We start from the raw sequence: 24,679 nt of genomic DNA, 5'->3' as shown, positions 1-24,679 counted from the left end.
GAACATAACCTCAATCTTTTTTTTTTTCTTCACAGAAAATCATTGCCAGTCCAATTTGTAAGTGTTCACCAGCAATTACTCACTTCTTTTGGGACATTTCCCCGTCTTCAAATTGGTGTGACCATGGAGTTGGTATACATATGTCTGGGGGTGTTGGGTGCTTGTGCACCACATTAGGAATGGAGGGGGGGGGCTAGTCCTCTCAAAAACAACAGTAAAAGATAAGTTTACACCCTTCTGTGTTTCAGGCATTATTATTCATCATTTCTGATTCCCAGAATTGCAGAAACTGGCATTTTATAGTCAAATCTAACATTATAGGCATGTTGGAGACATGCTGACAAGGACAGTCGTAGTGAATAACAGTGTATTTTCAAAGTACCTCAAAACTGAATTTAGTCACATGGCAGAAAAAAAACTGTTCAGAGTGCTCTAATGTGTGTTGCTCAGATAATTGCGTGTGTGTGTGCATGCATACATGTGAGTGCATGACTGAATGAGATCACAGTACTTTGACATGTTTAAATAATGTTTTGTGTGTGTGTGTGTGTGTGTGCGTGTGTGTGTGTGTATGTATGAGCATTCAGGGTCTTGAATAAAATATGAGGTATATCTTGTACTATATGGAAGGCTGTCTAGACAGGAGGAAAGATCCAGCCACAATATATAGATACCATTGAAAGTCTACTTGTATACTTTGTTCCATTTATACAGCAAGTTGTCTCTTTTTGGTAAATTTTATTTTTATTATTATTATTAGTAGTATTATTATGATGATGTATGCTGCTAAACAAACAGCATATTATACTACTATTTTTTGTGTATATGATATAAAACACACTGTATTTGTAGACAAAAAAGATCAAATTCAAAAAAGTGATTCTTCTTTGCGGATTTCTTAGGAAATTAACAAAAAGGAAAAGACCTACGTAAATTAACCAACCTGATTTCGTATTAAGCACTTGAGTAATCTCTAGCCATATGCGCTGCTGGTGTTTCTTTTTTTTCTCTTAATGTAGTGCACATTTTGGTTGATTAAAATATGAGACAAAATAACTTCAGGTATTTTTGCTCATGTGAATAAAAATAGCAGGATATATGCATAATGCATAGCATGCTTATAGGCTAGTTGCTATTGTTAGCTATTTCAAGCCTAGCCAATTTCTTTCAAAGGTGAGAATCAAACCCTCTACCTTTTCTCTGTGAGCTAAATACCTTAATTATTATGCCACCCATTAACCACACATTGTAAACATTTGCTGAATTATATCTCTACTTACAGTATCATGATATTATCTCTCTAATTTTTTTGTTAAACTGGGTTACCCACTAGGCACATGGAAATGCTGTCTATTAAAATAATTTGCTTAGTGTTCTTAATTTGCAACTAAAAACTGAAAGAATCGAGCTCATTTTTACAAGATGAAACTTTTCAGAATCTTATATCCTTAATCTTCTCAGCTAATGTATCAGTCATAGTTAAAATTATTCAGATTTTCTTGCATACAAATGTAGACAAATTATTTTTTGACTTGTTTTATTAGCAAAAAATGTGTGTGTGTGTGTGTGTGTGTGTGTGTGTGTGTGTGTGTGTGTGTGTGTGTGTGTGTGTGTGTGTGTGTGTGTGTGTGTGCCCATGCGTACGTGATTAATAGATCAAATAATGCATGCTCAGGGGACAAGTATCATAATTATTGGCGAGGCTACCCATTATGAAATATATTCCCCGAACACTAAAGTAGAAGATATTTCATTTATCAAGTCTGGGCTATTATTTTCTAGTCATTTCAATTGGTTGTGGTAATTGTGTAAAATGTCTATTGAATTAGGCTTAAAGCTTGTCCTTCAAATTTGATATTGCTGTATTTGAGTTATTTTTATCTTAGGATTCCTTTATTAGTTCCCATACTTGTATACCTTCCAAATATAACCTCTTCTGAGCATTTTCAAATAATCCTGTTAATATACTTGGTAATGGCTGTCTGCATGTGGTACATTGTTTTACGCTCTGATGTTTATAAGGTGTGCATCACCTTCTTAATTAAGAAAATGGCCATTGTTAATAAACATTTATACCTATACAAAGGTACTGTTAGAAATGGCTAGGTGGCTGTAATAAATTTAAGCTGACAGGTAAGTTTAGCTACGGATTGACTTTAGCTACTGCAGAATTTGAGTGAGGGGTGTTATGAGTTTTAACTCATTGTTGTAATGAGCATTTGGTACTAGAATAAGAAATCTTAAACCAAATTTTATAAATTATAGCAGCAATGACAATTAATAAAGGTAATTAAGTAACCAGCATTGTTAATTTAGTTCATATTATTGTTCATGTTACATTACTGCACTATGTTAGCAGTTGTTGTCTTTACATATTTTAGCAAGACGTTTTTAAACCAACTTAAAATAAATTAAATTTTATGTTAATACTGATATGTCAAACAACAAATCCCCAAATTTTACATCTGTGTATATGTGTGCAGGAAGGGATGACTGTACCGCTTCTGTTCACTGGGAGTGTAATGCTTTATCCAGTATTTTTTCCCTTTGGTCCCTATGTGCCATTGATATTAGCTAGATACCCATATCATAATTACAGATGACTTTAGAGGGTTTGAATTTTTTTATTATTTTTATTATTATTTTTTTTGCTCATTACTGCACTAAATCATACTTTCTGGAATTAATTCTAAGGGAAATAATGAACACTTCCCTTCTATTGTTTCTATTTACAAATGATGTTAACTTGGTATTCCAATATACTAATATCTCCTTCTCCGCTGATGGCATCATACTTCAGGGATCAGAGGTTTCTTCTTCTGTAATCCCATAATTACTGCAAAATATTTATAACTAATCAATTAATGATTATTCTGTTAATCTAATAACTATCAACTTTTCCAGAACTATAGTAGTGTCCTTTGGAACAAAAAATACATACATAAAAATTCATAACAAGTTAATACACATATTGATTTCTAGAACAAAAATATCTTGTTCTGTCATTAGGATCTGCCTTGACATCTCAAAGTCATACTAACATTGCTATGAATAAGATTTGTTTGCATCTTAAATCTATTTACTATCTTTGTAGCCATGGTATCCTGGATAAGAAAGGAAGGAGACAGGGTCAGCAGAATGCTAAAACCACCCTTACAGGAATATTCAAATGTTATTTTAAATAACGATTATGTACTTTCATCTCAACATAAAAAGACATAATCAGAATCTAGTTATACAATGTCTGCCAAATATTTAAATAACCTCAGTTAGGTCATATGATCATGTAAAACTATTAAATGAGACATGCCATAAAAACAGCAATGCAAGCTAAAAGCTATAGTTAGAACCTGTTGTTCTGCCTTCTTAAAGACAAACTGATTATATGCCACTGATTAAGCCATGCTTTTGTTTTCAAATGTGACCTTGAAGATGCTTTTTTAATAGTCCTACTCCTCTCTTACAAGTAAGCTTGAGATCAGGTATTTAACATACTACCTTTGCAGATAAGATGTCGACAGCCTATCAACAATTTCTTCCTAATTCAATTTAGGACTTGTGAGAAAGAAATTTCAGTAAAATAGTTACATTCAATGGGAAAAACCTAACTCTCAGCATAAGAAGACTTGCTCATTATGAAAGTTCTGGAAAAAAAAAACACTTGACCACCTTCACTTTTAGATATAGTTGCTGATCTACTTTTGCCAAATCATTGACAAAAGTGTCACATTTAGTCACTTTCTCAGTGACCCTGTCCTATATCAGTGTGTTGTTTGTTGTTGAATTCATACCTAAATATTATGAGTGCCCTTTTTTCACAGTGCATTGATATAATGGTTTATTTTTTCATACTGTGTGGAACTCTACTCTGAGCTTCACATAAAAAGTTGTACTATTTCATGTCATAATATTATATTCTATGTCAATTTAAGCATAATTGTTATTTTAATATTACATATTTGCACCAGAGTTATGTCTGAAATGGTACAGTGACTTGCCCATTCACCCTAACACTGAGAATAAATAAATAAAAAAATACATTTAAAAAAATAATATGCAATCCTCCATTTCCTTGCATCTGTAGTTCCACACCATAAGTCTATCTTTTCTTTTGTCCTTAGACCTAGAGGTCAGTTTTAAGGTCCATTAAGGTGAACATCTGTCAGCTGTAGCCTCCCCATTTTAAACTTTCAGTACAATAGTTATATTTAACTCCAGTAAACTCTGCTGAACTATTTAATTGACAATAACACTGTTGTATATCTTCTTTATCTGCCTCTCATTTTCTGACAGCTATAAAACAACTCCAATGAAAAGCCTACTAAAGATATTGCAAGGTATTACACATAACACAGTTAGTGACCAGGATGCATAACTCATGTCCTATGTGGTTAGCTGTGAGATCTGCTGTGCTATCATGGGCCCTAAACATTAAACATTGCCTTTTGTGGCATATTGACTTAGAATGTGCACAAGGCCCTGAATGTGTTTTAGATGGATCCTGACATTAAACTTATAAATGGGTCTAATATCTTTTATAGAATCACCATAACCTTAAACTAGAAGAACAGTGAAAAGTGTGGCGGGTCTAATATCTTTTATAGAATCACCATAACCTTAAACTAGAGGAACAGTGAAAAGTGTGGCGGGTCTAATATCTTTTATAGAATCACCATAACCTTAAACTAGAGGAACAGTGAAAAGTGTTAATATCTTTTATAGAATCACCATAACCTTAAACTAGAGGAACAGTGAAAAGTGTGGCGGGTCTAATATCTTTTATAGAATCACCATAACCTTAAACTAGAGGAACAGTGAAAAGTGTGGCGGGTCTAATATCTTTTATAGAATCACCATAACCTTAAACTAGAGGAACAGTGAAAAGTGTGGCAAGGTTTAAAGTTGAAAGCTATCTTATCTCTACAAGACTTACACGCACGAAATAAAAATGAATGGCAACCTTGTTTTAGCTACATAACCATACCTCATGAATATGTTTAGTGTTCCCTATGGACATTTTCTTAAAGCCAGCATGCAGTCCTACACCCTTCATTTCCTTATATATTAAAAGACTGATAGCCATTGATTGTAGATTTTATTCAGAATTTTCTCTCCATTTGTCCTCCTTTCTTTCCAAGGAGCTTATAACTACAAAGCACCATCTATCTCTCTTGCTGCTTATACCTACACATTAATGGAGATGTAGTTATGCTGTCACTAAACAGCCACATTTTGCCACCAACAAAGCTGGTATGTGTTTAAATCACAATCCAAAAATGCCCAGATCATCAGGGTATTACTTGTTATTTGCATGCAGGTGTTACTGAATGCCTCTGCATAGCATAAGTCCAGATTATGAGTGCTGGGCTCTGTGAAGGATGTTCCGATTAACATGTAGCCAGCTACTGCTACCTTATCTCCTCTGGTCTCACCACACTTACATTCTGTCATAAATTGTTAATACAAACTGCCCTCTTTTTCCTGATGCATGGATTAATTATACCTATCAAAAGTAATCTGCATGGATGCAATTTTAAATGGATAGCTCACACCACTGCCTTAATTTAGACACACACACACACACACACACACACACACACACACACACACACACACACACACACACACGTATATATGGTTTATTATTGAAAGTCTGAATCAGCTTCGGTCGACCAGTAACAAAGGTCGACTCAAAATGCTGAATCTGAACTTTTGAAAGTAAACCTAAAGTGAAACTGAATACATCGATCACCATGGTTCGATGTATTCGACATAGTAGGAGGTGACGCACATTAACATAGCGTCGAACTCTACAGTCAACAGTACGTTACTTTTAGCATTTTGTAGGGGGGCTATGCACCCCCCATATGGAGGGCTCTGCCCCCCATCTCTCCTGTACATTAAATACACCAACTCAGGCATTGCACTACAGTGAAGAAATGGGTTAATTCCCTGTTCCTCACTGAAGTGTGACCGCCCTGCACAATGTCGAACCAAAATGATCGACCTACACTACTTGTTCGCTGTAGTGTAACTTAATCGATTTTGGGTCAACATTCTGCCTACCTAGGGAACTGACTTTCGACCATGTGCCGGTCGACCAAGGCAGTTTCAACATTTTATATATATATATATATATATATATATATATATCACATTGGAAGAACCATACACATATTTGAACTTAAGTAAATGATAAAAATATCTCATGTATTTTGCTATCTAATTAGTAAGATATCTCAAGTGCTTTGCTAGCTCATATTTCGTCTTGCTTTTTCTGTATGATAGCTGAAAGAGTTAGCCACTTTCCTTTGTTGTGGTCTAGGCCCTTGCTATCTTAATAAGTAGTAATTCATTACTGTTCAACATTCCTCCATCCTTTACTTGTTTAATCTTAATTTAAATGCTGAAATACATATTACTTGCAATTAGTATTGGAAATGTTTTACTATGTTGACTTGTTTTGAATGAACGTATTACTATGGTTTACACTAAGAGGCTTAAATTCACTTAGTGGTAATAGCAACGACAGTTATGTTTTCCCTAATGTGTATCCACTATAGTATTTGATTTGGTTGTAATCAGACTGTTCTGCTTCTGCTGTTGTGACTTCTTATCACATTTTTCATTGAAGGTTTCATGAGCTATCATATGATTCTGTGTAGCATTTTCTTTTTAACATTGCTGTAACTTTCTGACACAACAATAAGTCTGGTTTTACTTGCTCTATGTACCCAGGGGGGAGGCAACAGCATTTATGTCTGTGTACTGCCCGCCTCATGCACATGTCCTCAAACTCTATTATTATCTACTGTACCACATTGGCCATATTCATTTTCAGATCATATCTCCTCTCATAAACCATTCTATGGACGTGCTCCTGTTGTATTTTACTGGTTCACCTTTGTTTAATTTGCTCTTCATAAACCATTCAATGGTTGTGGTCCTGTTGTATTTTACTGGCTCACCTTTGTTTTATTTGCTGCTCATACACCATTCTAGGGATGTGCTCCTGTTGTACTTTACTGGTTCACCTTTGTTTTATTTGCTGCTCATAAACCATTCTATGGACGTGCTCCTGTTGTATTTCACTGGTTCACTTTGGTTTATGAGCAGCAAATAAAACAAAGGTGAGCCAGTAAAATACAACAGGAGCACATCAATAGAATTGTTTTATTTGCTGCTCATAAACCATTCTATGGATGTGCTCCTGCTGTATTTTACTGGTTCATCCTTGTTTTATTTGCTGCTAATAAACCATTCTATGGATGTGCTCCTGCTGTATTTTACTGGTTCATCCTTGTTTTATTTGCTGCTAATAAACCATTGTATGGATGTGCTCCTGCTGTATTTTACTGGTTCATCCTTGTTTTATTTGCTGCTAATAAACCATTCTATGGACGTGCTCCTGTTGTATTTTACTGGTTCATCCTTGTTTTATTTGCTGCTAATAAACCATTGTATGGATGTGCTCCTGCTGTATTTTACTGGCTCACCTTTGTTTTATTTGCTGTACTCATGGTGACCTACTGCTTACTTGACCTGAAGTAAATCTCATATTCCACACCCAAAAATGTAATCTTTTTTTCTAAAGAACATCTTTAGCACTGTCTTTCCTTTATTATCCCATTCATATTTTCATTTCTTTCTTAACCCTATTTGACATTACTTCATAATTCCTCTTCTGTACTGCATCTGTAGTTCTTTTGCAAGCCGCTAAGGACTGTAAGGATTTCCATCTCTCCTGCAGTCATGTCCAATTCCACTGCCTTTCTTACTACTGTTTTCATTAACATTGCTCACCTTTGGCATCCTACAACATATTTCTGATCCCTTTTCTACCCATTTCCTAGTGCAGGGCCTTCTTACTACAATCTTTACTATCTTTCTCTGTTTGATATTATTTTATCCTGACAAATCTCTGTTCACTGGTCCTTTATTTTTCCTTTACCTTATGTTTCTTGTTTTTGTTTGCTCATGACCAACTTCATCATCTGTATATCAATTTTACTAATGTAATATATTACTGATAGTTACAAACAGAAATGTACTTTACAGCAGTAACTATTTAATTCTTTGAGAAATTAAGATTTACTTCTTATTATTTCATTTCCACTAAAGAGACTTCTATTTATGTCCAAATATGGGCCCTGTGAGCACCTGTATGCTGGCCTTTACCAGCTTTCTTGCTTGTAGTATTCCTGTAGTTACTTTAATTGCAACTTGAATAAATTCAGATTCGCCAATTTGATCCCAGCAAATCTTTGCTTCATTGTTAAGCATCATACACTTGACACATCAGCTCCTCTGTGACTGTTTCAGAGACGTACCATGCTATTCTTAATTTTCATCTTAAGGACGTTATTTCTCCACTGATATTCCATTTTTCCTAAAAGCACTTCTGTTCTGCATGGCAGTCAGCTGACTTTGATTTGTTCCATTTACGTTCCTGTCTTCACAGTGATGTTATTTCTCCCTTGTATTTCTGCAACAGCACTTGCATAGTTCTACATAGTTTTAAGCTATTTCTGAATTGTACTCATTATGTTGCTCACACCTACATGCATTTATTTATTTATTTACATTTGATAACCGGGAAAGTCCGACTGGTTGGAATGTCCATTTTCAGCAGAGGCCCAGGGAGAAAAGTTCTACATAGAACAAAGAAAAGATGTCTTAAACATAAGATAAAAGAGAAGGAGATTACAAAAAAAAAAAAAAATTATACATAGAGTATAATTTTTCATAGTTTTGATACCAACAAAATGTGTCGTGGTGGTGCAGCGGTAGCATTGTTGCCTCACAGCAAGAGGTTCTCCTGTTCGATTCTCGGCTGGAGTGCAGGGAGTGCCTTCTGTGTGGAGTCTGCATATCCTCCCCACAGTTTGTTGCATTCGAAAGACATGCGTAAATGGGCATGCCTTCATTGAAGGTTGGACGTCAAGCTGGCACCTCGGCGTTCGTGAAAATCTACTGCCATTCATTAGTGGACCGGAGTTCCACCAAGGTGACCCCTAACCGGGAAAAGCCGAAAAACAACTACAGATATCAACAAAATGTGTACAAATAAAGGTCTGACTGAGATAGAATATGTAGCATAAAAGGGATGTGAAATAATATTGGGTGATATTTAATACATAAAATCCACAGTCAAAAACCTAGTTAAAGGTGTTAGTATTCACACTAGCATTCAGATTTATTTCCTCTCTACACCTGTATAGTGTTTGTATGAATCACCCCTTACCATTCATGAGTGTTATACTGTAATTGTATCTCAGTACAGAAATTGCAATATTCAGTATCGGGATTAAGTGGAATAAATGAGACTGTGAGGAAATTCAAATACTATAATACACTCCTTTACTTGTTTAATTTAAATGATTTTTCTCAATTTTAAATGTAACTGTCACTGTACTTGCTGTCCAGCCTTCCATCACACTTTGTTCCTCTAGATGTCAAGATTAAATGTGTTGCCTAATCTTTGACTGAAGGAGTGAACATGGAGATGTCTCTCTGTTTCAGTTTTAAATAAGCTAATGGATGACAAAAGGTGACATATAAAGCAACTTGATGTGTTTGACCAAGGAATGAAAGTAAGAAATACAATATTTTTTTAAGTTATTTAGTATAATGTTTTTTAAACACCTTTAGTGAATTATCACTTGTGACACAGGCAAACTTACATTTATATAAAAGAAAACAAACCATACTAACACAGTCACAGTTACAAATATTATCCATCACATATATATTCTTCTGTACAATGTAATAAATTTAACAATACATAAGTTGGTCAATTTCTGTCTTCTCTTAAACCTCATTCCTCCTCCAAAATATTATGTTGCATGTATTGCTCTGAAATGTTTCATTTTTTTCTACATATTTTGCTCATACCCTTTCCTATAGATCCACCTTGCAGTTCTTTTATCTCTTTTACAATATTCACTACTTCCACTAATAAAATACCCTAGGGAAGCCAAGAACAAATGGATGACCAGGTAGGCTGCCTTAATAAAGGTACAGTGGAATGTCGGTGAAGAAGCTGGGCTACCTGTAAAGCCTTGAAAAAAGCTGTGCGTACCCGAGCGCTTGTGGTTGAAGGTTGAGTAAAGCCTTTAGAAAGGGTTCGTATACAGGTCATCGTTCCGGCTGGTCAGGTCACCTGGTGAGAGGAACTGCTAGTGAGGCAGCTAGAAATCAAGGATGAAACCCACAGAAACAACAGGCAAAACAACATAAATGTGGCTCGGCTAAGGAGCTCTGCTCATTGTGGTGGCAAAAAATCAATGTAGTCGAAGTTCAGATTCTAGAAGGTCGTACTTTATTGAAGTAAAAAGTACCAGAAGTACAATCACCATCAAAGCATAGTTCCTTAATGGAAAGAGTGATCGTGAGGATTTCCTTTTATAAGAGTACCTGGGGGTATGTCAGTGGGGGCCAATCAAGTGTGGGTGAAAAAACCTTTATTGTGATTGGGCATGGCAACTTGACATCACACCTTACAATCTGATAGGTTAGATACCCTGAGCCAGCTCATACGTGGTCAGTAGAATCACTCTAAATCTACAATAGTAAAGTTTGGAGATTAGCTAAAATTAGCTAAAAAAAATGTAGTTAACTGAAAATAGTCTTGCTGGAAAAGATCAACCCTTGCTGGTAAAAGAAATTGTTAGGCTACACTTTTCGAAATCTTCGTCAGGATGGTGGACGACCTAAAAGAGCATAATAAGCAAAGCCGAGCATACTAGAGAAATAGCAACAACATGTATGTAAAATAACATGTAGGAAACAGGCTAGAAAACCAAAAAATAAGACCAACAAATAAGAACCAGGCTAGATATCCAAAAAATATGATACAGAAATTAAAAAGAGCAACAAGATAGTGAAAAATTCTTAAATAACGAATATCAATAGAAACTAATGTATTAAAATGTGGAACTGAATGAGGGCTGTTAATAAAAACAATCTTAAAAAGGCACAGATATGTAACCTGTAAAGCTAGAACGACACAAAAAAAACAGTAATACTGAACCACTGTAGAAAACATGAAAGACAAAAAAATATATTAATGAACCATTGACCAAAAACAAATGAAAGTAGACTGGTGAGATCAAAACTGGCTGTCGCACGAAAGGTAACATTTCATCGGTAAATCTGTTAGAGGTCCAGGCACAGAAGTTGTGGTATACGGTATTGTATCTTTCTGAGATACAAGACCGGGGTCAAAGATTCTGCATAGTTAACGTCTGGTCTTTTCCTTGCCTGCAATCATATTTGCCACTCGAGTTCCTTCTTCTCAAGCAGCGAGTTGCGCTCCCCGCCTAGTGGGGATTTAGGGATGTGTTCAAGAACATGAAATTTGAACGTATTGTGTCCTAGGTTCCTGACAGCATGCACTGCCAGCTGGTTTGTGACTTTCAAGAATTTTAAGTCATGCAGGTGTTTTGCTATCCTCGTTTTAAGGGAGTTGACCATCTTGCCCACATAGAAAGCATTGCATTTGGTGCACGCTGCCCTGTAAACCACTCCTGTGCCATTGCAGTTGCCTCTGACATTAGGTGTGTAGTGTCTCCTGCCATTGGGGCAGTAAAAGCCTGCGGCACCACTCGTGTCTACAGTAGTGGCAGGGAGGCTCACCGCAGGCAAAGGTACCAGGGTTGTCAAGTTTAACGTGGCAGGGGTGTTCTAGAAAGTCCTTAATGCTTCTCCCTTTTCTAGCTGTGAAGGAGGGTTTCTCCGGAAAAATGTGGCCAAAAGATCTGTTATTTGTGATGATGGGCCAATTGTCCATTACAATCTGGATGATGTCTTTGGAGTCCATAGAGAAGTCCAGGATGCAGTTGAACTGGAATCTAGCTTCTGGGGTGGTCTGGATCCTGGTGTCAGAGCCCTAGAGGTGCCAAGTAGGCGCTGGCTGATGATGGGGTTGAGGATCCTGTTGATTAGCCATTCTGAGTAGCCTAGATAAAGTGTGTTTGCGATAATACGCAAGTACCGACAATTCCATAGAAGTGGTATTCTCTGTGATACATACCTATCCCTCCAACATGTTCTGTTTATACTGCAAAAGAGATTGAAATACCTTGAGTAGATGCTCACCCTACCATTAGACTTATGAATGTGAAATAGGACTGACAAGATTGGGTCTGCTGTGGCTCTATACACGAGACAGAGGTCACACCTCTGTAGCCTGTATGATACTGAGAAGAGGGACAAAGCTTTGAGATGGTTTGCCTAGTTTTGTGATTTAGGCCTCTGATTTTTTCAATGGGAAGTTGTTGTGATTGCTCCAGTTGTGACAAGTGTTTGGACAGGTACATACCAAATAAAAATTATGTTCATTGATTGGTTTGATGAGAGAAGAGTGCAGTGGAATGCCTGTGCCCCTGGACCTGGATTCTATACCTTTAGATATCAGCTGTGTGATGAAAAAAGGCTTCCTTACAGTATGTGATGATCAAAGGACAGTTCATAGTTGACATAGATTCCCACATCCATGACTGTGGGATAAAGTTTCAGGGCTGTGTTGTCAGTATGATGGTTCTAAGGGACGTCATGCATGCCAAAAGACATTATGATACATTTTTTTTGGCATTTAGTCTTAGTCCATGGTTTGACACTAGCTGTTTGCTTGGTAATGGCTCAACTGTAGGATTGTAATGGAAAAAAATCAAGCCGTAGCTCCACAGCTGTAACCGAATCACTTTCACAATGCTTTAAGTAGAATAAATCAAACCTTTCCGTCTGGTTAGAAAGAACAAATTCCACCAGGAGAGGAAATGTGACATTCAAAGACCATATGATCTGAAGAAGGTTTTACCGAAAGCGCTTATCGAGTTATTTTGGGACTTTAAAGGCAGTTGAACCAGCTAGTATCACCTACAAGAACGTTTCATATTTATGTATTACAAGGCATTTGAGCCGTACTCAGCCCTTAAGAGCAGGGAAACTCTATTTACAATATTTGTAGCTTCAGCAACTTATTTATTATTTATTTTTTACGGGGAAGATCTGCAGTAGTTGAGGATTTTGTGGCTTCTGACCCCATGTGCCATTGTGGTAAATATCTGCTAAAGAAGTTTTATTCTACATCAAGATTTCCACCTTTGAATCGGACACAAGCCACGAATTTCTGAACTCTGAATTTTTGACTTTTATATATGCTCGTTTGAGCTTTTGAGCTTTTAACTTTTAATAAAATAGGACCGAATGGTCTTTGAATGTCACATTTCCTTTCCTGGTGGAATTTGTTCTTTCTAACTGGACCGAAAGGTTTGATTTATTCTACTTAAAGCATTGTGAAAGTGATTCTGTTACAGCTGTGGAGCTACGGCTTGATTTTTTTCACTACAGATTTTTTTATACTAGCCGTTGCGTTAGTAGTGAGCATTACATTGTTTTACTACAACTGTAGGATTTTGGTTTCCTCTGAGGAGCTTATGATTGCATCAAATTTACAGTCAGCTGTAAACCTTTAACATTTGCTTTGACCTCTGAGAAGTACATATCAAAGAGGAGTGGTCCAAGGATTGAACAATGGATACATAACCCTCAACTGTGTAGATTTTTGTCTTTAATTTTTGGTCTGTTTTTCATAAAATTATGATTTTCTGGCAAATTAGTATCAAATCATTAAAGATCGAAGTTAGAAAATAATGTTAAACATTTAAGTTTCAGATTTCCTACCCTTCGGAAAATTTATGCTAATGCAAAACCTGTTATTCTATCAACTTTCTAAGTTTGTAAGAGAAATATTTTTAAAAAATATCCCTATTTTTGGGCTTTTTCCTATGCTTTGTCCAGATTTCTTACTCTAAGAGGTTGAGCTGTATGCTCTAGTGAAAGGTCTTTCAGAGGAAACAAAGCCACTCACCTAATTTTCTGGGTTCTTTTTGTGAGACAGTTTAATATCCAGTGAGGTATGGAGGGATTTACATTTAGCCAGGGCATAGGTGGCATAATAGTCTTTACCCCTATGCACAAGAGTACAAGGTTTGATCCTAACCTTCGTTCAATGCGTGTATGGAGTTTACATGTTCTTCCAATATCTTAGTAGGGTTCCTCCCACCTCCAAAAAACATGCTGTTTCCACCTCAAACTCACCAAAGAATGGAGTAGTGGAGAGCAGCAGAGACTCTATAAATAGTTCCTTTGGGGGAGGAGTTGTACAGACCAAGTGCTTTGTGTATCAGCTGTGGTGCAAAGTATTTTCTAGATACACTGAGTTTTTTGTTTAATTATAGAGCCTGTGTACTTTAGGCTTACGCCATAGGGAATTTATTTTTAAGTCTATTGTATTTATTTTTGAGGGGTACAGTTGCATCTATGCAGCTATTTATATGTGCTTAGAATTCGGTGGTAAAAGACAGTGCATAAGTAATGAGGTCATCAAGATGGAGAGGCATAACTCTCAACTGTGCAGATTTTGGCAGGATGTCCAGATTTTTGCCTCATATTTTTGGTCTGTTCCTCATATGAACTGTTTTTTTGACAAATCACTGGGATGAGCTAAGGATTAAAGTCACTAAATAATGAAATGCATTCGAGTTTCAGATTCCATAGCCTTCAGAAAATGCATGCTAACACAGATCCTGTTATTCTAGCAACTTTCTAAGTTTATAACGGCAATATTTAAAATGTGCCCCTATTTTTGGGCCTTTGTCTCCCAATTATGTCAGGATTTGTCCAGATTTCTTGTGGTAAGAGGTTGAGAGGTGTGTAGAGAAGGCTTTTGAATTTAGGCAGGTCAGCTCGCAGTTTTAGTAGACTGGCTGTGGCAAGGTCTTTCAGTATCCAAAAACAACAGCCACACACAGTGTTTGGTGTGTTTGGTCTAGATATGGAGTTAACACAACTTCCGGGAAGGGGTGAAAATATCTTTGAATACCAAAGTACTGGAAGATGCTTCCCACTTCAGTCATAAGTTGAATGTGACTGATTTATGATCTGTTTTGACCAGGGAGGAAGTTACAATTGCTAGGGAGCAAAGATTTTGTCACCTTGGGCTGGGGTTCAGCCTTAACTATTACAGAGGGTTTGCATTAATAAAGTCCAGACATTTGTGGCCATACCCACTTGACTATGTATAAGTCTCACAGTTAATGGAGCTGTAGTTGAAGTTTCCTTGGGGAATGGTGCTTGTCTTAATGCATAGAGACTCCATACTAGTTAGCTAGGAGTTATGGACTGAGGGGCCATAGGGTCTTAACATTAACAATGGTATGATAAGGGGTTTCATTAATAGTAAGTTGGATATGGAAGAGTTCAAGGTCATTATCTTGCCTAATGAGTCTGTAGATGTTTTTTTTTTTTTTTTAATATGGAGACACCATCACCTTTAGTGTCTTAATCTATTGGGCCTGACATGTGGTAGGCATTGCAATCCTGTGCTAATTGAGAACTGTCATTAGTCTAAAACCAGGTCTCTGTCATTATGCATCTGTGGAAGTTTTGTAGGCCAAGAAGTTCTCGTAGGGCATGGAGGCTTTATACATAGAAGATATTTCTACTCAGTGCTAGGAGCCTGTTTTGTTATGCTACATTGCATACAAAAGTATTGTCTAAGTAGACATGGATTTAGCCAGTATGCAAAATCTTCGGGGGGATAGATTTCTCAGAAATGTTTACAGGGAACAACCCAGATGAACTAAAGTTAACTGAAAACTGACCTAAAATCGATGGAGAGAGAAAAAAAATGATTGATATGAAATGGTGATTGGAAGCTGACCGCCATGCTGATATATGGATCCATGGAATGGACACTTTAGATGCACTCTAAGGAATGACTAAAGCCGAAGAAATAATATATTTGAAAACACTTAAAGTCCATGACACTATTAGTTGTCTGCTGTATACTGCATGCAAACCTGTTTCTCTCTGTATTTCTATATTGGCACTAAAAAGTCAGTTGGTACCTGGTTAAGCATGGCTATCTGATATGAATTTTCAGCTGCTCTTACCAGAACTCATCACCTTCAGATGAATTCAAAAGGAATAAAATACCATCATCACTAAATCAATAGACTTTAAAGACTCAGTTACAATGATATATCTAGCTATTATTTGTCTAAAATAAAATAACCAATTTCTTCTCTGTGAAACGTCATCAGACTAAACAGTTATCAAAATTCCTTCAACTTTAACATTCATTTTCTCTGATCTGAACACAACGTTCCAACTGCCAACTGTATCTGGGTAATGAATACAATTTTAGTGATGCCATGAGGACATTACCTCATTAAACAGAAAAAGTAAGAACAAATGTCTCCCAAAACTCAGAAATGAGGTATAAAAAAATGCCTGTTCAGGATCACAGAATAAAATATTAGCAAATGTCACTCAGTACTCATAATACAGTTTCACGTCTTAACAGATGGAAACATAGTTCTCAACTTTTTACCACAAGAAATCAGGACAAAGGCTCCAAAATAGGGAGAAATTTTAAATATTGCTCTTATAAACTTAGAAAGTTGTTACAATAAAGGGTTTTGCATTAACATGCATTTTCTGAAAGATATGAAGTCTGAAAGATTACCGTCCTTATTTAGCTACTTCGGTCTTCAATGATTTAATAGAAATCCATACGTTTTTTGAGGAGCAGACCAAAAATAGGAGCCAAAAACCTGTACATTCTGCAGAAATCTGAACATTTGAGCGGTATGGATAGAAAATGAAATATAGAAACAAGCAGCAATATACAAAGTATCAGAAAATGAAGCAAAGCAATACAAAGTACCTTTTGCCCAAAACAAGGTATGTGTGAATGTGACATTTTAAAAATGTATTACAGACATGAAAATTCTTAACTAAATAGTTATGCTGTGTGACGCAGATTAATGATTACAACAAAGGAGAGTTCATTGTATAGTATCCAATAATAATCGTATTAATTTCAACATCTAGCATCCAGAAACCTTATGTATTTACAGTTATATAATTTATTTTCTGATGCAGGCTTGAACAGTCATAAACTGCATAATGTCTTTGGAGAGGTTATGCAGAAAGAGGATACATTATTTAACCACTGAGGTAACTGCCATGCCCTTTTAGCAATTAAACTTATGTCATGGCCTACCTTGAAAAAAATCTGAAAAAATAAAGCAACTTCATCAGTGGAAGAAAAAAAAGTATCTTCGTGGGCAATGAAGTCCACCTCACCAGTGGAGAGAAAGGCCAACTCCCAAGCACTGCTCCCATTGAAAACAGACAGGTACAGCTGCCTGCTTTGCTAATCAACAAATAAAACATTTAACAATTCGTAATAAATTCAGCCTTTTACTATACCTACTCTAGACCAAAAACATAATTCCTAACAGAAATGGTATTTTGGTATTGTAGAAGTAGCAGCTGTCCCAGGTGGGTTCCTATTACGTTATCAACCTTCAACAAGTTCGAACCCTATATGGTCGAAACCATAAAGTTGAACTTGCTGAAGTTTGAACACAGAAAAAAAAAATAAAAGCTGCAACAGTAAACTAACTTTACTGCACTGTAATGCAATCTCGGAGTTGGTATATTTAAAGAGCGGGGGGTGTGGGGGGCACAGGGGGGCTTGCCCCCTGCTTGCAACAGTTAGTTTATTGTTGCATCTTTTATTTTTTTTTCCAGTGTTCAAAGTTTTGAAACTTCAAACAGACAAGTTCAATATTGTCGTGTTTGAAGTTTCAAAACTTCAATCACGTAATAAGAACCCATCCCAGGTATAAGGTTCTAGGGAATAAGCTCTGCAGGTGCAAATGGAGTGCAAGTATATCACTGGCATTCCTTTATGAAGCTACTATGATACTTTTATTTTAGGACCTCAACTTGGAAAGATCAGCTTTTTTTATTTTTATTAGGTTAAAGGGCACCAGTCTGCCAGATGATCTAGCAGTAACTCTGATCCTTAATAACTAAGCACATGACCCCTTCTTATAGAACTTCGTTTGAAGTGAAACATGCTAAAATTATACCTTACCCTTAAGCTTTTACTTACCAGCACTCATATTTGCATGCATATGCTAGTTGCATCTGTTCTTTTTCGATATATCGTGTAATGCAGATGTAATTTTAAAAGTATTTTAGAAAAATGTACTTATTTAAAAAGTCTAGAAATCTAAAATTAAATAAGTATACCGACTAACACTGATATGGCAGTTTATATTACATAGTATGGATGGTTTTCTCACTTTGTTGTTTTTTCACACTCTAAGGCTTCACCCTCATTGACAGGTCATTCTAACTCTAGCTAAATAAAATATTTACCAGGGGCATGGAAAAACTTATTAAATGTATCTTAGTTGCTGTAAGATTAAAATGAACTAGAAGTTTTTACCATGCTATTGCCAACAAACAACTCATCACTAAGTGTTAACTGAAAGCAGGCTTGTGAGCACAAATCACTGCTGAAGTGTTGATCAACAGCAGCTGAGCAATGCTTTCTCTGCCATGTACTTAACGGTGATCTTCTATATCCTAATCATATTCCTGCTGGCAATGGCAGCCAAGAACATGTGCATGCGTAGCTATTCTATGCAATGGCTTTAGTGCTCTGTGCTAACATGTAGCAATATGATCAATTTTTATGCCAACAGCTACACAGGGGATTATGATAGGGTCTCTTGATAATAACCATAGTATATTTTTGAGAACTAGATGTCAGGAGGCCACCTTGAGAGTAAAGAGAAAATATCGATATCCATTTTGAGGAACCGGGAACTAATGTCGGGCGGCACGATTCCAGGGCACTTCTATGGGCAAGGCTTGTAAAGGCTCTAGGGCCATTAGCCTAGTACACTCCTATGAACCTATGACTACCTGGTAACAGTAAGAGAAACAGTCACAAATATTAGCAGTATATGGACTTTTACCAGCTCCATATACTACCGGTTACACAGCCCTGAAAACTGTAACGCATGACATACTGTCACACAATTTATTAAAGTTTTATCTGTTCCAGTGCACTACTAGATAGAGGAAAAAAGAAACGGTAGGAGTATTGTTCAGCTTTAAGAGCTGTAGCACACATAGCACCACACCACAGGCAGTGGCCAGAATTAATAAAAAATAATCTGATTCTGTAACCATTCATAAAGCTGTAATATACTTCACTCTGCCATAAAATTGTGGCAACCCTAAACTGTATTGCAGCTTTATAGCTGTTGGGGCTTCAGAGCAGTGTTTTATGATACTCACAGTTTATAGTCTAGTATCAGCCTACAGCATAACAGTGCTGAAATATGTTTGATTTAGGGGATTATGATCAGGTCTCGAATCATAAACAAGTTATGTGTTTAAGAAAAAATGTCAAGAAATCCCAAGGCATGAAATAAAGCTTGAAAAGTAAATCTTGACATCCATTTCAAGAACATATAACTAAATGATTATGATCAGAGAGACCCTCTGATCAGACAGAGAGAAGGGTCTTCACTTCCTGCATTTATTAACAGTTAGGAAGAGAGGAAAAATGTAGGACTATGAAGTGTTACAACTTTGAAAGCTGTAACACACTTATTACTGCCACAAGTTTATTTCATTACAAGGAGTTTTAGGGAATGTACTACAAGACAGAGAAAAACAGAAAAAATAGAAACTGTATCAGCATGAACCTATTTATTGCTTAGAAAGTTGGAAGCATGCCTGGAACTGTCTTGAAGACAGTAGCTAGAAGCAAAGTGTACAGCTAAGCTTGTAACAGTCTTAAAAGCTGTAATACACTTTGTGCCACCAAACACAGAAATAGTTGTGGCGGAAAGAAGTGCATTGCTGTTCTTTGAACCCATTTCAGCTTCCCACTAATGTTCTGTGCTTAACTACTGTTTACACTCTAAAATAAGACTAGAACTTAACAGCTCTGGTACATCCTTAGTAAAGCTCTGGTTGGTACATTTTTACATCAGAAAAGTGCTTAACAACATTGTCTTTCTCCCAATTTTGGGGTATAATCACTGTTATCCATCAACTACAAACTTTAAGTACCTTTCTTTTATTAAGAAGATGCTTAACGGAGTTATTTTCTTCCCAAACTCAGAGCATAATAGTACATACATACATACAAATATTTCAGGCACAGACAATAATGCCCTTCTAGTCTCTGAATATACCAAAACAATTATTCACATAGTAAGTGTTCAGATAGATCTTAGACTATCTAAACTAGTGCTTGTTTAATGCAATTTGTTAGTCTATTCCATACATCAGCTGCTCTCTCAGTGAACCAGTTAGTACACCTCTCTTTCCTATATAATCTTCTGCATAGGTTGTCTGATGATTCTCTACTGCTTTCTGATAGCCCTGAACATTCCCGAGGGGCATTCTGTGTACTACAGAAAGATTCATGCTACAGGTATTTTGGGGTAGTGTGACCATATCCCATTCATTAGCTGATGTCTCTCTCAGTTTTGTGTTTCCTTAATATTTATGTTTTTATTCTTTATTCTAATTCTGCTCATTTGTATTAATGCAATGGACCAAAAGGACAAGATGGCAAGCAGGGTGAGATGGACGTATTCAGATTTATCACGGTTAATATAATTGCTGGCTAAAATGATTTCAAACCCAAAAAACTGCTAATGCTGAAGTAAATCACAAAGTGTAGTAGGCAAAAAAAAAAACCTTTTTTAGTTTAGCAATTTATAACGATGTGACTTATTTGCATTGGAGCAAAGGGCAAGTGGAACAATCTTTTCAGAACTGAGATATATAGCAAGTTTAACAGCCATAGGGATATGTGTAAGCCAAAGGGGGGGGGGCACAGGGCAATAGAGTTTCTCTAGAGGACCTATAAATTAAGTAAAACAGCATCATAGACTTGACATACTGACAAATGAAGTTATGAAAATCTGGGCACAGTCACAAGCGTTACTTGCTTATGTCTACAGCTTCCTGATAATGTCCAGGCTACAGTGATGTTGTTTTCAAAAACTGCAGACATTTTGGATTAAAAAAAAAAGTCAGGACTTGCAGGATGAGAAAAGACAAATGTACTGCGATGGCTTTCCTTGCGTATAAGTTACATTAGAATCTTCTTAGGCCAGTCAGCAACACATCAAATCATTTATACGCATTCTTGGCAAAGAAAATGGTGCTTAAACTTTAAACTGATTGCTTTGTGTTTGGATAGTTATAGTCTACCATTATGTCTGCATAAGCCAGCTTTCAAAGTATGCTGCATTCAGTTTGTTAAGATTATTTTTAAGATAAATATACAACAGGGGTTTCTGAAATGGAGTTAAAATTCAGTTTTATATATTGTGTAGTAAAAATGGGTACATTTAGTACATAGTCAACCAAATCTACTTGGTCAAAGCATAAATGAATCAACTGTTACATTTTCTTTTATTAGAAAGGGTAAACTAAAACTGATAATGTAACAAATAAAACAAAAAAAAAGGGGAACACACAAAAAACATTGCTATGAAACTTCACAGAGGACACAACGATCCTCCAAGAGAGCCTGTCCCAAATGGATATCTGGTGTCAAAACCATGGACTAAAACTAAATGCAAATAAATGTGTAATTGCAACCTTCAGCAAGCACAGCTCCCCTTGTAATTATCACAATGATAATATATACCAGTAAAATGTATCTCCTGGTCAAAGATCATGGAATCCTTCTCAACACCAAATTGTCTTTTGATTAGCACGTGTCCACTATTGTAAGGACGCCCTTTTTCATTGCACTGCTTGTATTTAAAGGCATGCATCCAGGTCCAAGGATGTAATCAGTCCACTGCACTCAGCACTCATTAGGTCAGCTACTGAGTATATGATGGAGGGAAAGGTATGTATCACAGAGAATTCTGCTTCTATGGAACCGTCTTCTACTTCATATAAATCAAAAGTGTTTTTCTTACCCTGTTCAAATGTAATTTAAATGAATGGATGTGTAACCACAGATTCACCAGTAGATTAACACCTTTGTCCCTCAAGGAGAGGGCCAACATGTAAATCTCCCAACATATCCTTTATATGTGTAAGTCCATTCTTTTAGAATTTAGTCTCCATGTATCAGGACTCACTCTATCAGGTTCCAATATTTCAAATGGCCACCAATTTTAGCCTTTGTATTGTGTGTGAAAATAATCTACAGATACACAGAACAAGTCCAAGATGACATTTCTTAAAATATTCCCTTTTCTCTAGGATGAGGTGATCTCAGAGTTGGTATATATTAGTTTGGGGTGTATGGGTGACTTGCCCCCCACATGGGGGTGCAGGGAGGGGCCTGCTTAAAAAAAAAAAAAAAAACTTTAAGTACAAGAGACATTTTCGACATTTGCTATTCGCCAGGTTTCCAGTTTTTTTTTTTTTGGCACTCAGCATTTTGAGTGCCGACGTTTCAACAGGGAGCCCAAATATAAGGTTAGCTTTCTTAACATGCTCATAGATCAATAGACTTGTAAGTTCTTATGAACCATGAGTAGTAAGTAAAATATGTGATCAGATATTTAAAAGCATCCTTCTAAGAAAATAGGCTTCAAGGCCACCTTAATAGGACCTCCCTTTGACTGAGGTACAACTGTTAAGGTAGGAGTTCTAACACAACAAGTTTATGTATAAGAAAATGATGCTCTCCTTGCAGTTTTTAAATTAATTCTGGGTATAACTAATAGCCAATCATTGACTGGTAGAAGCTTCTGAACAGGCAGTATGAAATCTGAAGCTTTTATAAAAAAATCAGGTAGAACCCTTGTCATTTAGAGGTAGGTAAATTAAACAATCTTGAAGGTAGCCCTAGAAATCAGTGAATGTTATTGTTAATTATGTAAACTCAGGACTGATATGTTCAGGTCAGGTGGTACCAATAAACAATCTGATTGAAGAGGACTGTACATGCAGGAGATGCTCTGAATTGCTAACATGATGCCCAATCTAAGTGACATTACAATAGTCCAGTTGAGAGGACAATTGTGCACAAATCAAATTATTTTCTGGTATAGCACGTATATTTGAACATTGTGATGTGGATGAGAGTAAAACTGCTTTACACCTGCCATTGCCTTGGCTTTATATGACAGAATATAATTTCAAATCCAAAGTTTTATAACTTGGATAATTATCTCCATCATATCTGCTGCACAGCAAATTATAACAGACTGATTCAGTGCCATAACAACCTAACAGTAGATGCACCACCAGCATCTGTGTCTTAACGGAATTAAGTCTCACACAGTTGTTCTTTATCTAGTTATATATACATGTGTGTGCATATGTGTGATATGTGTGTGTGTGTGTGTGTTTGTGTGTGTGTGTATATATATATATATATATATATATATATATATATATATATATATATATATACACACACATAAGCATATTATATATATATATATATATATATATATATATATATATATGTATGGATTAACTTTATAACCTCGAAATGCTGAAATATCAATTTCAGTATCTCGAGACTATAAACGCAAATCCACAAAACACCGACAAACAAAAACCGCGAAAGCACATAACCGAAAACACCGCACACACTACACTAAACATACAACAAAACACCCACATCACAACATAAACAAAACAACACACATACACAACTCACACACACATAAGGGGCAAGCCCCTGCACCCCATGTGGGAGCAAGCCCCCACAACCCCTACTTATATATACTAACTCGAGATCGCACAAACACAACACAAAAGCTCACTCACACACACATTCTCCAATCCCTCACACACTCTAACTCCCACTCAAAACCCTTACAAAACACTCACTTACCTGACATAACACCTACATCCAAACACGGCACAGCACCAACAAAACACAAACCCAGACATTACATAGCAACTTCATAACCGCTGAATTACATATTTTGACATATGTCAAATTCGATTATGAACGTTCGCTATTTTGAACATTTGACTTTATAGCTTCAAGATACTGAAATTCGACATTTCAGTATTTCGATGTTATAAAGTGAACCCATATATGTGTATATATAGATATATATATATATATATATATATATATATATATATATATGGGTCTACCTTCTTTTAATGAAATTATGTTTCAACATATGTTCCACCAAAAGCACGGACTGCCGAAATTCTTTCCCTGTCAAAGGATCCACTTGATCACCATGGTGAACTTTGCCCTCTCTTCAGTGTAGTGCAATCACAGGGATGGTATATTTTAAGTGGAGGAGGGGTGTGGAGTGTGATGGTTGAAGCCCTTCACTTTGGTGGTTTATTTTTAGTCCATTTAGGTTTATTACCATGGTGGTCAAGTGGTTGCTTTCACAGGGAAAGGATTGTTTTGGCTGCCCGTGCTTTTGGTGGAATGCAGCTTCAGAGATGTGGAGTCGAGTAAGTAACATTTGTTGAAATTTACTTAAAACAAGGAAGACCCATATATAGATATATATATGTATATATATATATATATATATATATATATATATATATATGTATGTGTGTATATATTGTCTGTTTAAAAACTTTCATTTCATTTCAAAAATAAATAAAATAAAATATATATATATATATATATATATATATATATATATATGTGTGTGTATATATATATATATATATGTGTATATATATATATATATATACATACATGTATATGTATATATATATATATATATATATATATATACATACATATATATATATATATATATATATATATATATATATATTTATTGCCTGTTGCATACATTTTACTGTATTTTATTGC

At 36.0% G+C, this 24,679-nt stretch overlaps 1 protein-coding gene across 1 annotated transcript in view; it reads right to left on the bottom strand.

Annotated features, from left to right (window-relative positions):
* Positions 1-24,679, bottom strand: part of LOC122787163 (A disintegrin and metalloproteinase with thrombospondin motifs 10-like) — a 1,217,364-nt gene that overhangs the window by 375,239 nt on the left and 817,446 nt on the right. The gene's annotated exons all lie outside the window — the stretch shown is intronic.

The sequence above is a fragment of the Protopterus annectens genome, chromosome 13.part0 (assembly GCF_019279795.1).
Source record: "Protopterus annectens isolate FY-2018-M chromosome 13.part0, PAN1.0, whole genome shotgun sequence".
NCBI lineage: Eukaryota > Metazoa > Chordata > Ceratodontiformes > Protopteridae > Protopterus > Protopterus annectens.
The sequence above is the reverse complement of the archived record's forward strand: the minus strand, read 5'-3'. Positions and strand labels throughout refer to the sequence as shown.